Source organism: Hemiscyllium ocellatum, chromosome 46, assembly GCF_020745735.1.
Source record: "Hemiscyllium ocellatum isolate sHemOce1 chromosome 46, sHemOce1.pat.X.cur, whole genome shotgun sequence".
NCBI classification, from domain to species: Eukaryota; Metazoa; Chordata; class Chondrichthyes; order Orectolobiformes; family Hemiscylliidae; genus Hemiscyllium; species Hemiscyllium ocellatum.
The window spans coordinates 29,773,587-29,791,194 of record NC_083446.1 but is presented as its reverse complement, the minus strand read 5'-3'; the positions used below and the strand labels follow the sequence as shown (position 1 = coordinate 29,791,194).

The 17,608-nt window shown below is 43.2% G+C and overlaps 1 non-coding gene across 1 annotated transcript; it reads left to right on the top strand.

Moving 5' to 3' along the window:
• Positions 1-6,786: 6,786 nt before the first annotated feature.
• On the top strand, positions 6,787-6,868 carry trnas-gcu (transfer RNA serine (anticodon GCU)). Its single transcript has one exon. It is a non-coding gene; the product is annotated as a tRNA-Ser (tRNA).
• Positions 6,869-17,608: the final 10,740 nt, after the last annotated feature.

Here is a 17,608-nt window from a genome sequence, read left to right as displayed (position 1 = left end):
GGTGGAAGCAATTTCAAGTACAGCTGTAATGATTGTCTGCAGCAGCATTGGGTCAAATCCCAGTCACATACATGACTGTTGTTCTTATACTTCTTTCTTCTCTAGGTGTGCTGAAGTAACACAATGAGGGATCAATTACTATTGCCATGTGTACATAAAAGGGCCTATGAAATGCTGAAGTTGTGTGATCAGAGCAGTTTGTATTGACAAAGGCCATCCACTGTTCGAATCTTGGACTCGGGACTTTGACAGAGAGCGATTTTGAGCGAAATTTGTTCAAGGGATGTTTACCCCACGTCGAAACACCAGTGTATGTGGTTACTTTGTTGTTTACTTCATTTGGGTGTTTTGTCTCATTTGGAAGTCGTCCCATTGAGACAAAATGGCCTTGCTTTTGCACCATTATACAAAAGATGCAGTGCAATAGCACCCAACGCTGATTCAGTCAACTTGTGCAGATATTGACCCCTGGAAACAGCACTATGCACTCTCCTCCAGTCTGGAAAACAGTTTGCTACATTCCCGCTCATATGGCTCTTTTCATTCTATCGCCTTCTGTTCATCACGGAATCAGATTCAGCATACCTTGTCACTGAGTCATTTCATTGTATGTGTTCAGATCATGTGAGCAGAATATCACAGTCCTTAACCCAAAGTCAGACCATGCTCAGGGAACCGTACTGTGCTCTTGGTCATATCATGAACATCAGGGAGAAATATATATGCTCTTCAAAATTTACTCACCTGTTTTTCAGAAGCAGGACAAACAGTTCCAGGTTTCTGCTTTAGTTGTCACACGGACCGCAATTGTAAATGGTGGAACCAATTGAGACTGCTTGCTCTCCCACTTCTATTCTCTTCCCAGGAGGTGTTAAAATGATTGTCGGAATCGGATTCTTCTGAAAAGAAGAATCTTTTTCTCCATTAATTTCTGTTTAAGGGGCTACCAGGCTCCGCCTGAACCGCTCTGTTCGCGCTGACCGCAGCAGTTTCCCGCAGCCTTGAGGTTTTGTCGCATGTGCCTTCGAGGATGACATCAGAATATCTTCACTGTTATTGTGTGATACTCTACCAATGTAGACATCTCAGTCCGCGGGGATGGGATAAACAGCACCGTTCCGCTTGGGGAAATTCTGCAGGATGTCCTGCGGATCAGGCACAGTGCACTTTTTCATTCAGATCATCCCAGAGTGAGAGCGCTCTAAATGACCAATTGGTCACTCGTATCTGTGTCAGCCTTGGAGCTACAAAAAATGGGTTAAAGTGGAAAACTGGTCATTGGATCAGGTTTCAAGTGTTTACGTGAGGAAGGAAGCAGAAAAAAGATATTCTGTGAAGCAACTAAGATCTGACTACTGGAGCAGTAAATAGGTTGTACAGCGCATTGAATTCTGGTTGATGGCCGAACATGCTTCAGTCGACCACGCTGCTCCAGAAGATAATATGTCAGTGTCTCTCTGAATTGTGATGTCGTGGGCAAATATCACCGTTACATTGGAGGAAATTCCTTTTCCAATGTGATGGCAGTCTGTATGTAAAATAGTGTAAATATTGAACCATTTCTCAGAAATAATTCCACTCCATCTCAGTGTGTTGTATTGTCTTTATTCCAGTTGACCTGTCATTGTACCCGCACTGAAGGGGCTTTGCTCCTTCTGCATGTTTTTTTCAGTCTGGGTGATGTGATGCAGTTGTACTCACCCATCTCCTGTCAGAGTTTTCCATTTCACTTCAGCCCGCCCTAACTTCGCTATCTGATACCACTCACGTTGTTAAGGTGTTAAGCGCCCATCTCAGATCCAGCCTGCCTTCACCCAAAATAAATGCAAAACTCAGTCACACGGTGATCACTGCAATCCAGGGGTATCTTCACTCCGAGGTCATTGATTATTCCTAGGAGAAAGTTAGGACTGCAGATGCTGGGAAGCAGAGTCGGGAGTGTCGTGCTTGAAGAGCACAGCAGGTCAGTCAGCATCCGAGGAGATGGAAAATCCAAGTTTCAGGCATAAACCCTTCATCAGCAAAAAGGCTTGTAAGTCGGGGCTGAGAGATAAATGGTAGGGGTATGGGGTTGGGGCAAGGTCGTGGGAAAGTGATAGTTGGATAAAGGTGAGGGCGAAGATGATAGGTAAGAAGGAGCAGTGATGGAATAGGTCCACAGGACGGTGCAAATTTGGAGGCTTGGGACTTGGGGAAAGGAAAATGAGGAAACTGTACAATCGACAAATATCAAGTGAGGTGACAGAGTCCCAAGGTGGAAGGTATGACTTTCCTCCTCCAGGCATTGAGTGGTTATGTTTTGACAGGGAAGGAAGCCCAGCACCTGTACAACTTTGACGGGGTGGGAGGGAGAATTAAGGTGTTCAGCCACGGAATGGTGAAGTTGGTGGGTGCTGATGTCCCAGAGATGTTCTCTGAAATGATCTGCAAGAAGGCGTGCTGTCTCCCTGATGTAGAGGAGACCACACTGGGTGCAACGGATGCAGTAGATGACATTTGAATCGGTTCAGGTCAATTTCCGACGGATATGGAAGGATCCCTTGGGGCCTTGGACGGGGATGAGTGGAGTGGTGTGGGCGCTGGTACCCTTCCTGCGTTGGCAGGGAAAGATGCCAGTAGTGTGGAGTGGGGTCATTGGGTGTTGTAGACCTGATGAGGGATTCGTGGAGGGAATAGTCGTTTCGGAATGCTACTAGGGCGTGGCATAGAAATATATCTCTGATGGTTGGGACTGTTTGGAGATGGCTGAAGTGGTGGAGTATGATATGTTTTATGCGGAGATTGGTGGGGAGAAAGTTGAGGACCATGGGGTTTTGTCTTTCTTGCAGGAGGTGTGGCGTTCAAGTGCAGTGGTGTGCGAAGTGGAGGAAATGCACTAGAGGGCATCGTCAAACACGTGGGAAAGGATTTTGTGATAACGAGAGAAAGATTATGACTTTCTGAGATGGAATTAGCCATCCTGGGAAAAGATGTGGTGGAGGCAGAAGAATTGGGAATCAGGGATAGCGTTTCTACACGATGTGGGTTGGGAGGAGTTGTAGTATTGCTCGTGTCGGAGTCGGTGGGCTTGTAGTACATGTCTGTAATTAGTCATTCTAAATGACTAATTGGGAAATGGCGGGAAGTTGCCAAGGTGATCCAGGTGAATTTGAGGTCGGGGTGAAAGCTGTTGGTAACATTGCTGAACATTTCAATCTCCTCATGGGAGCACGAAGTGACGCTAATGCATTCAGCAATGTAGCAGAGCAGCAAGTGCAGAGAGGTGCCAGCGTAACTGCAAAAGACAAACAATTCCGCAATCTGACAAACAGGCAGGCGTAGCAAGCTCACATGCAGGTGCCCATGGCTACCACTTTGGTTTGGAGGAAATGGGTGGATTTGAAGGAGAAGTTGCTGAGGATGAGGACCAGTTCAGCCAGGTGGATGAGGGTGTCGGTGGAAGGGTACTTGGTGGGATGGAGTGAGATGAAGAATCAGAGGGCTTGGAGACTTTCGTCATGGCAGATGGATGTGTACAGGGACTGGATGTCCAAAGTGAAGATGACGTGTTGGGGGCCAGGGAAACAAAAATCTTGGAGGAGATGAAGTGCATAAGTCGTGTCAGGAACGCAGGTGGGGATTTCTTGAACTGGGAGACAGGAACGTGTTGAGATAGGAAGAAATGCGGCTGGTCGGACAGGAGCAGACTGAGACAACAGGTCTAAGAAAGGAGGTAGAATCAGACAGTGCGGGGTTCATGGACGATGAGGTTGGAGGCTGTGGTTGGGAGATTCCCCGGAGGTGATGACATTGTGATGGCCTGGGAAATGATGGGAAGTGAGGCTGTAATCGGCAGTAGGAGGAGGTATCAGTGAGTTGGCGCCTGGCTTCAGCAGTGTGCCTCAGGCCGACTCACAAGACTCATTCCTGATGAAGGGCTTATGCCTGAAACGTGGATTCTCCTGCTCTTCGGATGCTGCCTGACCTGCTGCGCTTTTCCAACATCACACCCTCGACCTCTTCATTATTCTGATTGCCTTTCACACGATCAGCCCGTGCTGTGTGTTGGCCTCTAGAAAGCAGTGTTCTCATAACATGCCGCAAAATCTGACAATCTCAAACAAAAACAGAAATTGCTGTAAAACCTCAGAAGAGCTGGCATCATTTGTGCAGATGAATCACAATTAACATTTCAGATCCACTCGGTCTGTCCATCCACAGATACTGCCAAAAGTTCTGAACTTTTCCAGCAATCCCTGTTATTGTATGATATTCAACAACGGCAGTTTTTTTTTTGTTTTTTTTTCTTATTTTCTAACAATATGATTTTGATAAAGATTGCAACAGCCCGCGACTGCTGCTTGGTTCACGTGACCAATGCCTTTCCACTTCGTCACCGCGGCCTACAGCTGCACTGCATATAAATTACCAACATTATGGTATTCTCTCGGATTGTTAATCAAGTCCAAGACGGTTTGAATTGTTGAAAAAGTAAGATAAACTGATAAAATACACGAAATTAAACGGGGAACCGGAAGGGAAAGAGAGAACATTGAATGGTAGTATTCTGACAATATGAAAACGTCATTGCTCAAGATTCAAAAATATCTATCATTCACAAACATACCTGAACGTGGAATGTAACTGTTGGATCAAGCAATGTAAGCAGATTGCAAAATCTTAGTCTGAACGTCTTGCTGCAACTGCTTTAATTTTAATGAATGCATACATAGGGTTCACTGCTGTAATGATCTCCTAAACTGTAGAAGGAAATCCTTGCCTTCGAGGATGGGGGAGAGTGTTCACTGAATCATCCCAGTAATGGCAGGACTGTCCATTGCAAGCATATGAGTACACTTATTCAGTGTTCCATGGAGATTCGATTAAGAGCTGAAGGGCATGTCTCCATTCACCAATTAATCATTCAATAGAATTCAATACAGGGACACATGAAGTGATGAACAAAGTGGACAAGAACACGGAATCACGATACACAATAGTTATAATAATTACTTTGTGGAGAGTTGATTTCAGATCTACGGTTGCCTTTGGTAATGATATTTACTGTCCAGAACCAGTCTGCACTGAAATGACTCTCGCCCTTCTATGATGTATTTGAACTTCAGTTACCTTTAGAAATAGATGTTACTCACTCTGGTCATGGGAATTCGGAGAAATCATGTTTAAAAAGCACAGAGCTCATCACATAACTGTGAAATATTTAGGTCACCCTTCATGGGAGCATTGTGTGTAATCCTTGCCCTTATTCTCCACCACAGACATGTGAAGAGGTTACAAATGGCACAGACACTGCTTCCTGGATGACAAGATACTTGTAGGCCCAGGGACGGTTTTATTGAGACATAAAAGCATCAGGACGGTTAGAAATGGTTTCGTCGGCATGATAGACAGAATGAAGGAGTTCATCCGCGAGATGTGGAAGTGCTGGACCAGCAACACGCAAGTTTAAATGTAAACAAAAGAGATTTTCACATAATTTTTAAAGTTTGAAGTGACTAAATCAGGGAAATTCTTTCTTTCGAGTGAATCAGCAACTTTAGTTACAGCTTCAAAACATTTAGTGAATGATTAAGAAAAGATTGGATGAGAGTTTCTTCCATTCATTAAAGCTATTGAAATCGTGAATGACTTTCCAGGAATGAAACGTAGATTTATGATTTCATAGTGTTTTAAAAGAGACACGAACAAACATACAAGGAGGGAATTTTCCATTGAAAGAAAGGAAACGTATGGGTATGGATTAATTTCGAATTTGGTTGTTTTCAGACACAAAGGCATTTCACGAACAAGCACAGCTGAATACGATTGTGTATAAACAGTTCATGGATTTGAAAGGTGTAGCGTATTATTCAAGATGAAGCATTGTAAATGGGGCTGATGTCCTAAAATAACAGAAGTTACTTGGATTATACGATCATCTTCACCAGTGGTTCTGACCCCGTGTGAGGAAAGTAGTGAGCTACCTATTGCAAAGATGAGTATACTGTTGAAATGTAAAATTTCAACATTTGCCTTCACTAACCAATCAGCCTTTTTGTTTTTCATCTGTATAAATCTTAAAATCTTCATCTTGAACAGACTCAGTGACAGATCTCCACTGTGTCTCTGGCATCAAATTCCAAAGTATAAACCCTCTCTGAATTCTTCCACCGCAGTCCGCTGTTTGGGAAGTGTTCCTGTTGTGGGAAATGCGCTTCCCCGTGTGTCAACTGCTGCTCCCAGTATGCGCTCTGGCACGGCACTCATTTTCCTTCTAACACTTGGTCACTATGTTGCTATGATCATGCAGTGACTTGGTGTCACACGGCCAAAGAAAAAGATACAGATCAAGGTTTTTGCATTGTTGAATTCAATGACAGTTTAGCCTTATTTAGGATTTTGAAATTGTCTGTCCTTTACACAAGTGCGTGTCAAAAATATCTGAGTAGAAGAAAGGTATTCTGAATCATGACAGTGAGCACTATGCACTCTCCTCCAGTCTGGAAAACAATTCCTCACAGACAATTTTACATCTCCTGTTGTCAGGGGCTCTTCATTCCGTTGACTTCAAATCGTCACAGAATACAACAGACATTGTTACATAGTCATTTCTTCATTTTTGTTCAGATCATTGTGAGTAGAGTGTCACAGTGGGAGTGCGCTTGTCCCACAACCCAGAGGTAAGACCATATTCTTGGAACTGAACTGTGCTATATCATTTCACCAACACAAGGGAGAAAACTCTGCTGTTCTGCATAATTTACGAAATTCGTTTATTCATAAGGTCACAAAAATCCCAGCAACTGTGACGAGGTGGCCGAGAGGTTAAGGCGATGGACTGCTAATCCATTGTGCTTCGCACACGTGGGTTCGAATCCCACTCTTGTCGGTGTTTTCAATGTTGCTATTTTTGGATGATCACAGCTGTCTGATGATAATTGGAACTCCAATGGTCACTTGACATGCATCGATGCTATGATAAAATCTCGAAGAATAATTTGAGCCAGTTGCCTAAATTGCATTGAAATGTAGATTGAATTCGGATAATGCAAAGGAGCGCGATTTTCTTTTCCAAGTCAAGTTGCTGTGAACTTTTATTGTATGAAAGAGATCCAAGAAAATCAATTGATGAGAAATGCGAAGTGTATGTTTATGCAGTGGGAATCTTCATGAGTGTTTTGTCAGATGAAATCTGAAGCTGGTTATGTAGAAGTGATTCATCTTGTTGAGAAGAGCACAGAGAGACATCATAAAATAATGGAGAAATTTCAAAAGGGGCAGGGGATTGGTATAGGGGCACCGAGAATTGACTGTAAATGCACAGTGGAGAATTGCTGATGTGGGTGCCGTGCATGGGCACGGACAGACTTACACATTGCTCTCACCCTCTCTCCTTGCTGTCGCCATTGATGAAGCCTGGACATAAGGCACAGATAAACACAAGATGTGTGAAGCAAGCTCCCTCTCGTTATGCACACACTGGATGCATCACATTGAACTATGAACAACGGAGAAGTCAGCATGTTAAGTGCAGGGACTGAACCTAAACTGTGGATCAATAACCGCAGATTCATGCAGCATAAACATGAAAAATGATTTAAAGTGTCTTTATTTGCACGTCATTAACAGACGGTTCGTTCTAATACCCGTGTGGCTGAAAGAAGAAGGCACCACATGTCAAGATGGATGACAACGTAACCAATTTTGTTTTGAAATTGAGATCTATTTGATCACTTTACACAGCGTCTATTGACATAAAGCAGCCAGGAGCAATGGAACGTTAGGTTGGGAGCTCCCCCCTCACCTGGAACAGCTTGTATGTACATGGAAGAGGTGGGATATTGGGACATTAGGCTGGAGGAAAGGATATTCAACTATTTTAATCTGAAGTAAAATAGGTTTCAACACCTCAGACATTAATTGATTTTTGAAGAAGTTGTCCCGGGAAAATAATTAATTCTTTAGATATTAAAGACAAGTCCTGCAAATATTCAACTCGGGAAAACGCATTGGTACAGACAGAAGTGGGAGTGATGTTTCATGTCTTTGTCTTTTGTTTTCTGGTCGACTCTGCACTTGATTACATCACCGGAAGTACGTTTTCACTCATTTCATGTTGGTCAGTTTCCTGCAAGTACGGACAGGACATTAACGTAATCTATAGCTGAAAATTAATGGAAATATGTGATGTTATGATTAGGCTGGAGTTTACCTCAAATTATGGTGAAAACGCAGCAAAGTAAGTTGCAATTTCCTTGATCAGCAGTGACCTCATTGATTGGCTGATCAGATTGTGAATGGTCTTTTTTTTGAGGACAATTTGAAGTGAATCAATGATGGTGATTATCTTTGTTTTTTGTTCACTTTGTGACTGTTACTGCTATTGCTCGTTTCCTTGTTAACATCACATCTCTGCAGAGTGCAAAATCTCAGCTGCGCATCTGGCCAGTGGTACAACCATTCGTATAGCTGACTATGGAACAGGCAGTTTTAAGTTTGACTTTTACTTGGGGATTCGTCACACATCCAATCTAATCATTTTTGTTACTCTGAGGTGGATAATATTTGAAAGGTTCATCTCCACGAACGAAAATTCTGTCACTGTCTTCGATCAGCTAAACATGACCAAGAACTATCAGAGTAAAAATCACACAGCACCAGACTGTACCGAACATGCATATCTGGAAGCACCAGTGTTCCATGCACTGCTTCTTCATCAGGTGTTTTTCAACTGTTGGAATCAAAACTGGCGTTGTGTGATTTTTAGACTTGTCCACCGCAGTCCAACAACAACACCTTCAAGTCATGGGTACCACCAACACCACGAATGGTCGGTTAAAGTCCAGATGATCTTTCAAAAGATCGCGCATATTGACACACACACCAAGTTCCTGCAGGAAAACACACACCTGATGAAGGAGCGGCTCTCTGAAAGCTAGTGCTTCCAAATAAACCTGGTGGACTATGCACTGATATTGTGTCATTTTTCACTTTGTCTACTCATCTCAAATACTGGCACTTCCATATCATAGACAACATCAGTCAACATCAGAGAAGACAATCCTGGAATAGCCCCACACATTGCTCATAGGTCCGTTTCGTTTTCTGAAACCAACCTACTCAATCGCTGCAACTCCTGTGTATGATAAGAAATAGCTGAGACTCAGTCTTGACTGTGTTTTGAAACTCTTTAGGAAGTGGAATCAGAGGAGAATGAAGAATTATCTGTCCGAATCTGCAGAGAAATGGAATGCACTTTTCCCTTCTTTGAAGAACTGGGGTATTGACTGAATCAAGACATTAAACAGATTCCTGGTAGAGCTGCTCTCTCTGCGTCAGGAAGAAGAAGTCCTGATTTCCTGAACGGTAATGAAACCCAGACCACTCAGTTAAAGCGCTGAATGCTAACCACCGGACCACCAGGAGTGAGGGGCAGGAGCATTCGCACAGTTTCTTCATAAAGCAGTTTTTGGAATTATGTCACTGCAGATATGTTTCCCCTCAAAAATGGTTGAATTATCGAGTCTTTACAGCACAGAAATGGGTCCATCATCTCATTTCTCACTACTTGGTCTGTCGCCTTGTAAGCTCTGACGTTTCACGTGTTCATCTCAATGCCAATTTCTCTGGAACATTTTAATCTAGTAAGACACAATAAATGGGAAAAATCTGTTCACACCCAGTCGGGGAGCTGAATCCCATTTTTCCCCACAGACTGAAGCACATAGACACATTTCCCCAAGAGTGAACAGGCCTCGGGAGTAAACAAGCAGAAAGTAACATTTCACCCACTTGGCTGATATTGTCCCATTCCAGACTTCAACACCAACAAAGAAAGGAAGCACTCAGCCCCTTTCGACCCAGTGTTCCTTGCCCATTGTTTCCCATTCAATCTGTAGTTTGTACTGCCTCACCTCTTTCTTGCTGCCAAACTTGATCATTGCTCACGTCCGCTAATTCCTGTCTTGACGAATGGCTTTCCTTAAGTCCTTGGAATGAAAAACAGGAATGACCTATTTCAAGCACTTTTCTAGTTTACAAGGCCAGTGTTATCACCACTGAGCAAGCACATTGCCAGCTCAGAGCGACGGTCTCATACATTTGAAACTGAAATACAAAGATGATTGGATAGCCTCAGTATTGTATCAAAACCAACAAGACCGGAATAGGGCCGAGGGGACCATGCACAGAAGGATGGGAGAATAGAATGATAAATCTCATGGTGCCCATGGTCGTGTTAACAGACATCTTCCCTGGTCGTATAGCGATGAGGATTCAATGTTTTCAGTGTCATGACTTGTTAAAGGTTAACGTTTGCAGTAATCAATATGAAATACTGCCTGATATTTCGAAGCAGAATGGTGTCGTGCGGCAGACAGAATCATTTCCCTGCATGACCTAAAAGAAGAGCTCAGAAAAGCCAGGAGGAGACATGAGAAGTTGTTGGTGGATAGAATCAGAGTTAGCCCTAAAGCTTTCCATAGGTATGTAAGGAATGAAAGAATGACGAGTGGTGTATATGGATTTTAGCAAGGCATTCGATAAGGTACCCCATGGCAGGCTAATGCAAAAACTACGGAGGTATGGCATTGAGGGTGCATTAGAGGTTTGGATTAGGAATTGGCTGGCTGGGAGGAGACAGAGGGCAGTAGTTGATGGTATAGGTTCATCTTGGAGTGCAGTTACTACCGGTGTTCCACAAGGATCTGTTTTGGGACCATTGCAGTTTGTCATTTTTATAAATGACCTAGAGGAGGGGCTTGAAAGCTGGGTGAGAAAGTTTGCGGATGAGACGAAAGTCGGTGGAGTTGTAGACAGCGAAGAAGGATGAGGCAAGTTACAGCGGGATATAGATAAATTGCAGAGCTGGGCAGAAAAGTGGCAAATGGAGTTCAATATAGCTAAGTGTGAAGTCATCCACTTTGGTAGTAGTAACAAGAAGATGGATTACTGGGTTAATGGTAGACTATTTGGTAGTGTGGATGAGCAGAGGGATCTTGGTGTCCATGTACACAGATCTCTGAAAGTTGCCACCCAGGTAAATAGTGCTGTGAAGAAGGCATACGATATACTGGGCTTTATTGGTAGAGGAATTGAGTTCCGGAGTCCTGAGGTCATGTTGCAGTTGTATAAGACTCTGGTGCGGCCTCATCTGGAGTATTGTGTGCAGTTTTGGTCGCCATACTATAGGAAGGATGTGGAGGCACTGCAACGAGTGCAGAGGAGGTTTACCAGGATGTTGCCTGGCATGGTAGGAAGATTGTATGAAGAAAGGTTGAGGCACTTGGGTCTGTTCTCATTGGAGAAAAGAAGGTTCAGGGGAGATTTGATCGAGGTGTACAAGATGATTAGGGGTTTAGAAAAGTTTGACAGTGAGAACCTTTTTCTGCTAATGGAGTCAGCTGTTACTAGGGGACACAGCTTTAAATTAATGGGTGGTAGGTATAGGACAGTTGTTAGGGGTAGATTCTTTACTCAGCGGGTTGTGAGTTCATGGAATGCACTGCCAGTAGCAGTGGTGGGCTCTCCCTCTTTACGGTCATTTAAGCGGGCATTGGATAAGCATATGGAGGTTATTGGGCTCGTGTAGGTTAGGTAGGCTTCGGTCGGAGCAACATCGAGGGCCGAAGGGCCTGTACTGCGCTGTATTTTTCTGTGTTCTATGAGAGTTAAATTAGGGCGAATCAAGAATAATAGTGTGAAGTTGTGAGTGCAGTCAGAGGAGACATAGGAAGCACAAAATAAATATTTTCGACATTGTTCACGATGGAAAACGAAAATGTTCGCGAGGAAGATACAGAGATACTTGCATCTAGACTAGAACAGATTGAGATTCACAAGAAAGAGGTATTAGAAAAACTGCGGAGTGTGAAAATACACAAGCCCTCTGGGCCCGATGGGATCTATCCTAGGATCCTCTGGGAAGAAAGTGAAGAGATTGCCGAGCTTGTGGCATTGATCTAGAAATCATCATGGTCTACAGGAATAGTGCCTGAGGACTGGAGGATTGCAAATGTGGTTCCCTTGTTTAAGAAGGGTAGTAGAGACAACACTGGTAATTACAGACCAATGAGTCTTACTTCAGTTATTGGTAAATTGTAAGAAAAGGTTATAAGAGATAAGATTTATAATCATCTGGAAAATAGTAATCTGATCATGGACAGTCAGCACGGTTTTGTACAGGGTCGGTCGTGCAAAACGAATATTTTTGAGTTTATGGACAAAGTGACCAAACAGGTAGATGGGAGTAAACAGGTTGATGTGGTATATATGGATTTCAGCAAGGCGTTTGATAATGTTCCCCACAGTAGGCTATCATACAAAATGTGGAGGGATGGGATTGTGGGAGACATAACAGTTTGAATCAGTAATTGGCTTGCTGAAAGGAAACAGAGGGTTGTAGTTAATGTAACAAGTTCATCTTGGTGTCCAGTTACTAGCGGCGTACCGTAAGGGTCGGTGTTAGCTCCACTGCTGTTCATCATTTATATAAATGACCTGGATGAGGGCTTAGAAGGGTGGGTTAGAAAATTTGCAGACGACATTACGGTCGGTGGAATTGTGGATAGTGACGAAGGATGTAGTAGCTTACAGAGAGACATAGATAGGATGCAGAGCTGGGCTGAGAGGTGGCAAATGGAATTTAATGTGGACAAGTGTGAGGTGATACACTTCGGATGGAGTGATCGGAATGCAAAGTACTGAGCTAATAGCAAGGTTCTTGGGAATGCAGATGAGCAGAGAAATCTCAGTGTCCATGTACACAGATCTCCTAAAAGCTGCCACCCAGATTAACAGGGTTGTTAAGAAGGCAGACAGTTTTTTGGCCCTTATTAATAGAGGGATTGAGTTCCGAAATCAGGAGGTTATGTTGCAGCTGTACACAGCTTTGGTACTGCCACACTTGGTTAATTGTGTGCAGTTCTGGTGACCGCCTGATAAGAAGCATGTTGAAGCTTTGGAAAGGGTGCAGAGGAGATTTTCTAGGATGTTGCCTGGTATGGAAGGAATGTTTTGCGAGGGAAGACTAAGGATCTTGAGGCTGTTTTCGTTAGAAAGAAGAAGATTGAGAGGTGACTTAATAGAGACATACAAGATAATCAGAGGGTTAGATAGGGTGGGCAGGGAGAGTCTTTTTTCCAAGTATGGGGACGGCAAACACGAGGGGACACAACTTTAAAGTGAGGGGAGATAGGTATAAGACAGACGTCAGAGGTAGTTTCTTTACTCAGAGAGTAGTTTGGGTAGGGAATGCTTTGCCTGCAACAGTAGTAGATTCACCAAGATGAAATGCATTTAAGTCGTCATTGGAGAAGTATATGGACTACATGGAACAGTGTAGATGGGATGGGCTTCAGATTAAGATGACAGGGCAGCGCAAAATCGAGAGCCGAAGGGCCTGTAGTGAACTGTAATGTTCTACGTTCTATATGCTACAGTTCCACATCAGCAATGACATCTGCAATTGCCTGACGTTCAATCAATTTTAAACAAGAACAGAGGGGGCGTCAGGAAAATAGAAGGGGAATAGTGGTTTGTGAGAGTTAACTACATGCCTCAGTTTTGCAGCTTCATATTAAGGCCAATAATTTTAGGAACAGAAATACACCATTCGGACCATCAAGTCTGCTGCGCTATTGAATGGTTTCATGTCTGATCTGATAGCCTTGAACTGCACATTCTTGCCTTTCCCCATAATGCTTGATGTCTTTGCTGTTTGAGGATCTACCGATCTCAGCCTGATGACACCAAATGACACTTCCCCAAGAGCCTTCTGCTACAAGAACGTCAACTGATCCAGAACTATCTGAGAGAAAAAATGCTTCTTCATCTCTATTTTAATTGTGAGATCCGCATTCTAACATGAAGTTAAAAATCACACAATACCAGGTCATCGTCCAACAGGTTTAATTGAAGCAATAGCTTTTGGAGAACTGCTCCTTCATCAGGTGGTTGTGGAGTACACAGTGACAAGATAGAGAATTTATAGAAAATGGCTACAGTGTATTGTAATTGAAATTATATATTGAAAAATATCTTGATTTTCTGTTAAGTCTTCCATCTGTTAGAATGACTATGTTAGGTTCACTTCCTTCTGATGTAAATCGAAAAACTTCCTTTTAACAGTTACATTCTCAGGTGAACTTTACCAATTAGTGTCAGCACAGATAATATGTTGAAGGTGTTAGTCCCTGTGTCCTGCGTCCGTGCCATGATGTTTCTACTGACGCTATTCTGAAAAAAATATACACTGCAGGCAAGGCATGGTACATTGGTGTAACCGAGCCGAGGCTACAGCAACAGATGAAAGGGCACTGCACATCAATCAACAGACAGGTGTGCCCATTCCCATTTGGAGATCACTTCAGTGGCCCAGGACTTTAGACCTTGGACCTTCGGGTGAAAATCCTCCAAGTTAGGCTTCCGAACAGGCAGCAGCTAAAAATGCCCACACAGTGGCTGATAGCTATTTTTTTTTAAAAATTAGAATCAGTCTAAACATTATGGAACAGACAGCAGCACTCGGGGGCAGACACCAGTTGTTAAACTTCACCTGAGAATGAAACTTTAAAATGAAAAGTTTTGCACTTTACGTATGAAATAAGTGAATCCAACATGGTCATTCTAACAAATGGGAGACTTAGCAAACAAGCAAGATATTTCTCAATGTATAATTTCAGTTACATTACACTGTAAATTGGTGCTATGAATTCTGTGTCTTACAACTGTGTACTTCCCAACCACATGATGAATGAGCAGCAATCCGAAAGCTAGTACTTCCAATTAAGCCTGTTGGACTATAACCTGGTGTTGTGTGATTTCCAAATGTGCATACCCCAGTCCAAAACCGGCATCTCCAAGTCATTCGATACGCGGCGCTTGTGTTACAGAGCCAAACTTTCTGCATCCAAATTAGTAAATCCTTGAAAAAAACTGTATCCTTCAATTTGGATAATTTTTGTAGTGTTGAAAATGTGCTGCTGGTTAAAGCACAGCAGGTCAGGCAGCATCCAAGGAACAGGAAATTCGACGTTTCGGGCCAGAGCCCTTCATCAGGAATTTTTACTCATTTTTTGTAGTACTGAGTCTGAACAGGCAAAGGCAACTGATTACACTGTTTCTTCCTTTTTGAATTAATCTTGGATATGAAATCCTCACTGACTCTGACAGAACTGCTACCTTTGCAGTTTTGTAATGTCAGGAACTCATGTTCAATTTCAGATTTTCATAAGGAACAACAAATCTTTTCCCTGACTGGAAATCAACATTGGGAAACAACAGTAAGAGAGCTGAATTTCAACCTTTTCGCAGCAAGGAAATCAGATGTAATGCTTGGAACTTTTCTTGATGACTTTGTTTTTGCCTGTTTTGTTCAGCTGAAAAATGACTGTCATTGAGTTTTTAAAAGCATAGCGAATGGCCCTTCAGCTTATTGCATCAGTATCAGTCATCAAACATCTGGCTTGTAAACACAGTTTCCAGCACGTGACTCATCGCCTGGTTTGTTCTAATATTTCAAGTCTTCAGTTAAATTGTTATTCAATTTTGTAATGTCAGGAACTCATGTTCAATTTCAGATTTGAGAATATTGGAAAGGATGAATATAGGTAAGTCTCCTGGGCCTGATGGCATTTACCCCAGGATCCTATGGGAAGCTAGGGAGGAGATAGCAGAGCCATTGGCCTGGATTTTTATGTCGTCATTGTCTACGGGAATAGTACCAGAGGACTGGAGGATAGCGAATGTGGTCCCATTGTTCAAGAAAGGGAGTAGGGATAGCCCTAGTAACTATAGGCCAGTGAGTCTGACTTCAGTGGTGGGCAAAGTCTTAGAGAGAATGGTAAGGGATAAGATTTATGAACATCTGGGTAGGAATAACGTGATCAGGGATAGCCAGCATGGTTTTGTGAAGGGCAGGTCGTGCCTCACAAACCTTATTGAGTTCTTTGAGAAGGTGACTAAGGAAGTGGATGAGGGTAAAGCAGTAGATGTTGTGTATATGGATTTTAGTAAGGCGTTCGATAAGGTTCCCCATGGTAGGCTAATGCTAAAACTTCGGAGGTATGGCATTGAGGATACATTAGAGGTTTGGATTAGGAATTGGCTGGCTGGAAGGAGACAGAGGGTAGTAGTTGATGGATTATGTTCATCTTGGAGCGCAGTTACTAGCGGTGTACCACAAGGATCTGTTTTGGGACCATTGCTTTTTGTTATCTTTATAAATGATCTAGAGGAAGGACTTGAAAGCTGGGTAAGCAAGTTTGCGGATGACACAAAAGTCGGTGGAGTTGTGGATAGTGAGGAAGGAAGTGGTAGGTTACAGCGGGATATAGATAAGTTGCAGAGCTGGGCGGAAATGTGGCAAATGGAATTCAATGTAGCTAAGTGCGAAGTCGTTCACTTTGGTAGGAATAACAAGATGATGGATTACTGGGCTAATGGTAGGCTACTTGGTAGTGTGGATGAGCAGAGGGATCTTGGTGTCTATGTACACAGATCTCTGAAAGTTGCCACCCAGGTAAATAGTGCTGTGAGGAAGGCATATGGTGTACTGGGCTTTATTGGCAGAGGAATTGAGTTCCGGAGTCCTGAGGTCATGTTGCAGTTGTATAAGACTCTGGTGAGGCCTCATCTGGAGTATTGTGTGCAGTTTTGGTCGCCATACTATAGGAAGGATGTGGAAGCTTTAGAACGAGTGCAGAGGAGGTTTACCAGGATGTTGCCTGGAATGGTAGGAAAATCTTATGAGGAAAGGCTGAGGCATTTGGGGCTGTTCTCATTGGAGAAGAGAAGGTTTAGGGGAGATCTGATAGAAGTGTATAAGATGATTAGGGGTTTAGATAGGGTAGATGCTAAGAACCTTTTACCGCTAATGGAGTCAGGTGTTACTAGGGGACATAGCTTTACATTAAGGGGTGGTAGGTATAGGACAGATGTTAGGGGTAGATTCTTCACACAGCGGGTTGTGAGTTCATGGAATGCCCTGCCCGTATCAGTGGTGAACTCTCCTTCTTTATGGTCATTTAAGCGGGCATTGGATAGGCATTTGGAAGTTATTGGGCTAGTATAGGTTTGGTAGGATTCGGTCGGCGCAACATCGAGGGCCGAAGGGCCTGTACTGCGCTGTATCCTTCTATGTTCTATGTTCTAATTTCTTAAGGGCTTAAGTGGAACAAAAACACCTCTGTGAACTTAGAGTTCTGAAAGACAAACTCTTTCTCAGAGCCATTTGTCAGTTTTACTCATGATGCTGCTGAAAATGTTTCTGAATCTGAGTTGATTTACCCTGTTTCTTCTCCAGCTTCCTTCTTCTTTCTATTACATGGTTTAGATTCCAATACAGACACAAGGTACAAGTTGCGGAAGTCACATGTTTGCACTTACACTGACACACTGCCTCGGCAGGAGGTGCAGTCCTTCCCCACGCTGATTCAGACAGCACTGTCCTTCCTGTAACATGTCCCACAGAGTTTGGAAGGACAGGCATTAATAACCCACACTTGAGAACGTAGCGACAGTTTTAAAACATTTACACTAACCCAGCGAGGAATTGAGCTCCTATCTCCCACATAAGATGCGGCGACTCTAACCACTGTACTACCGAGGACAACAGTTTCAAAGGAGACCC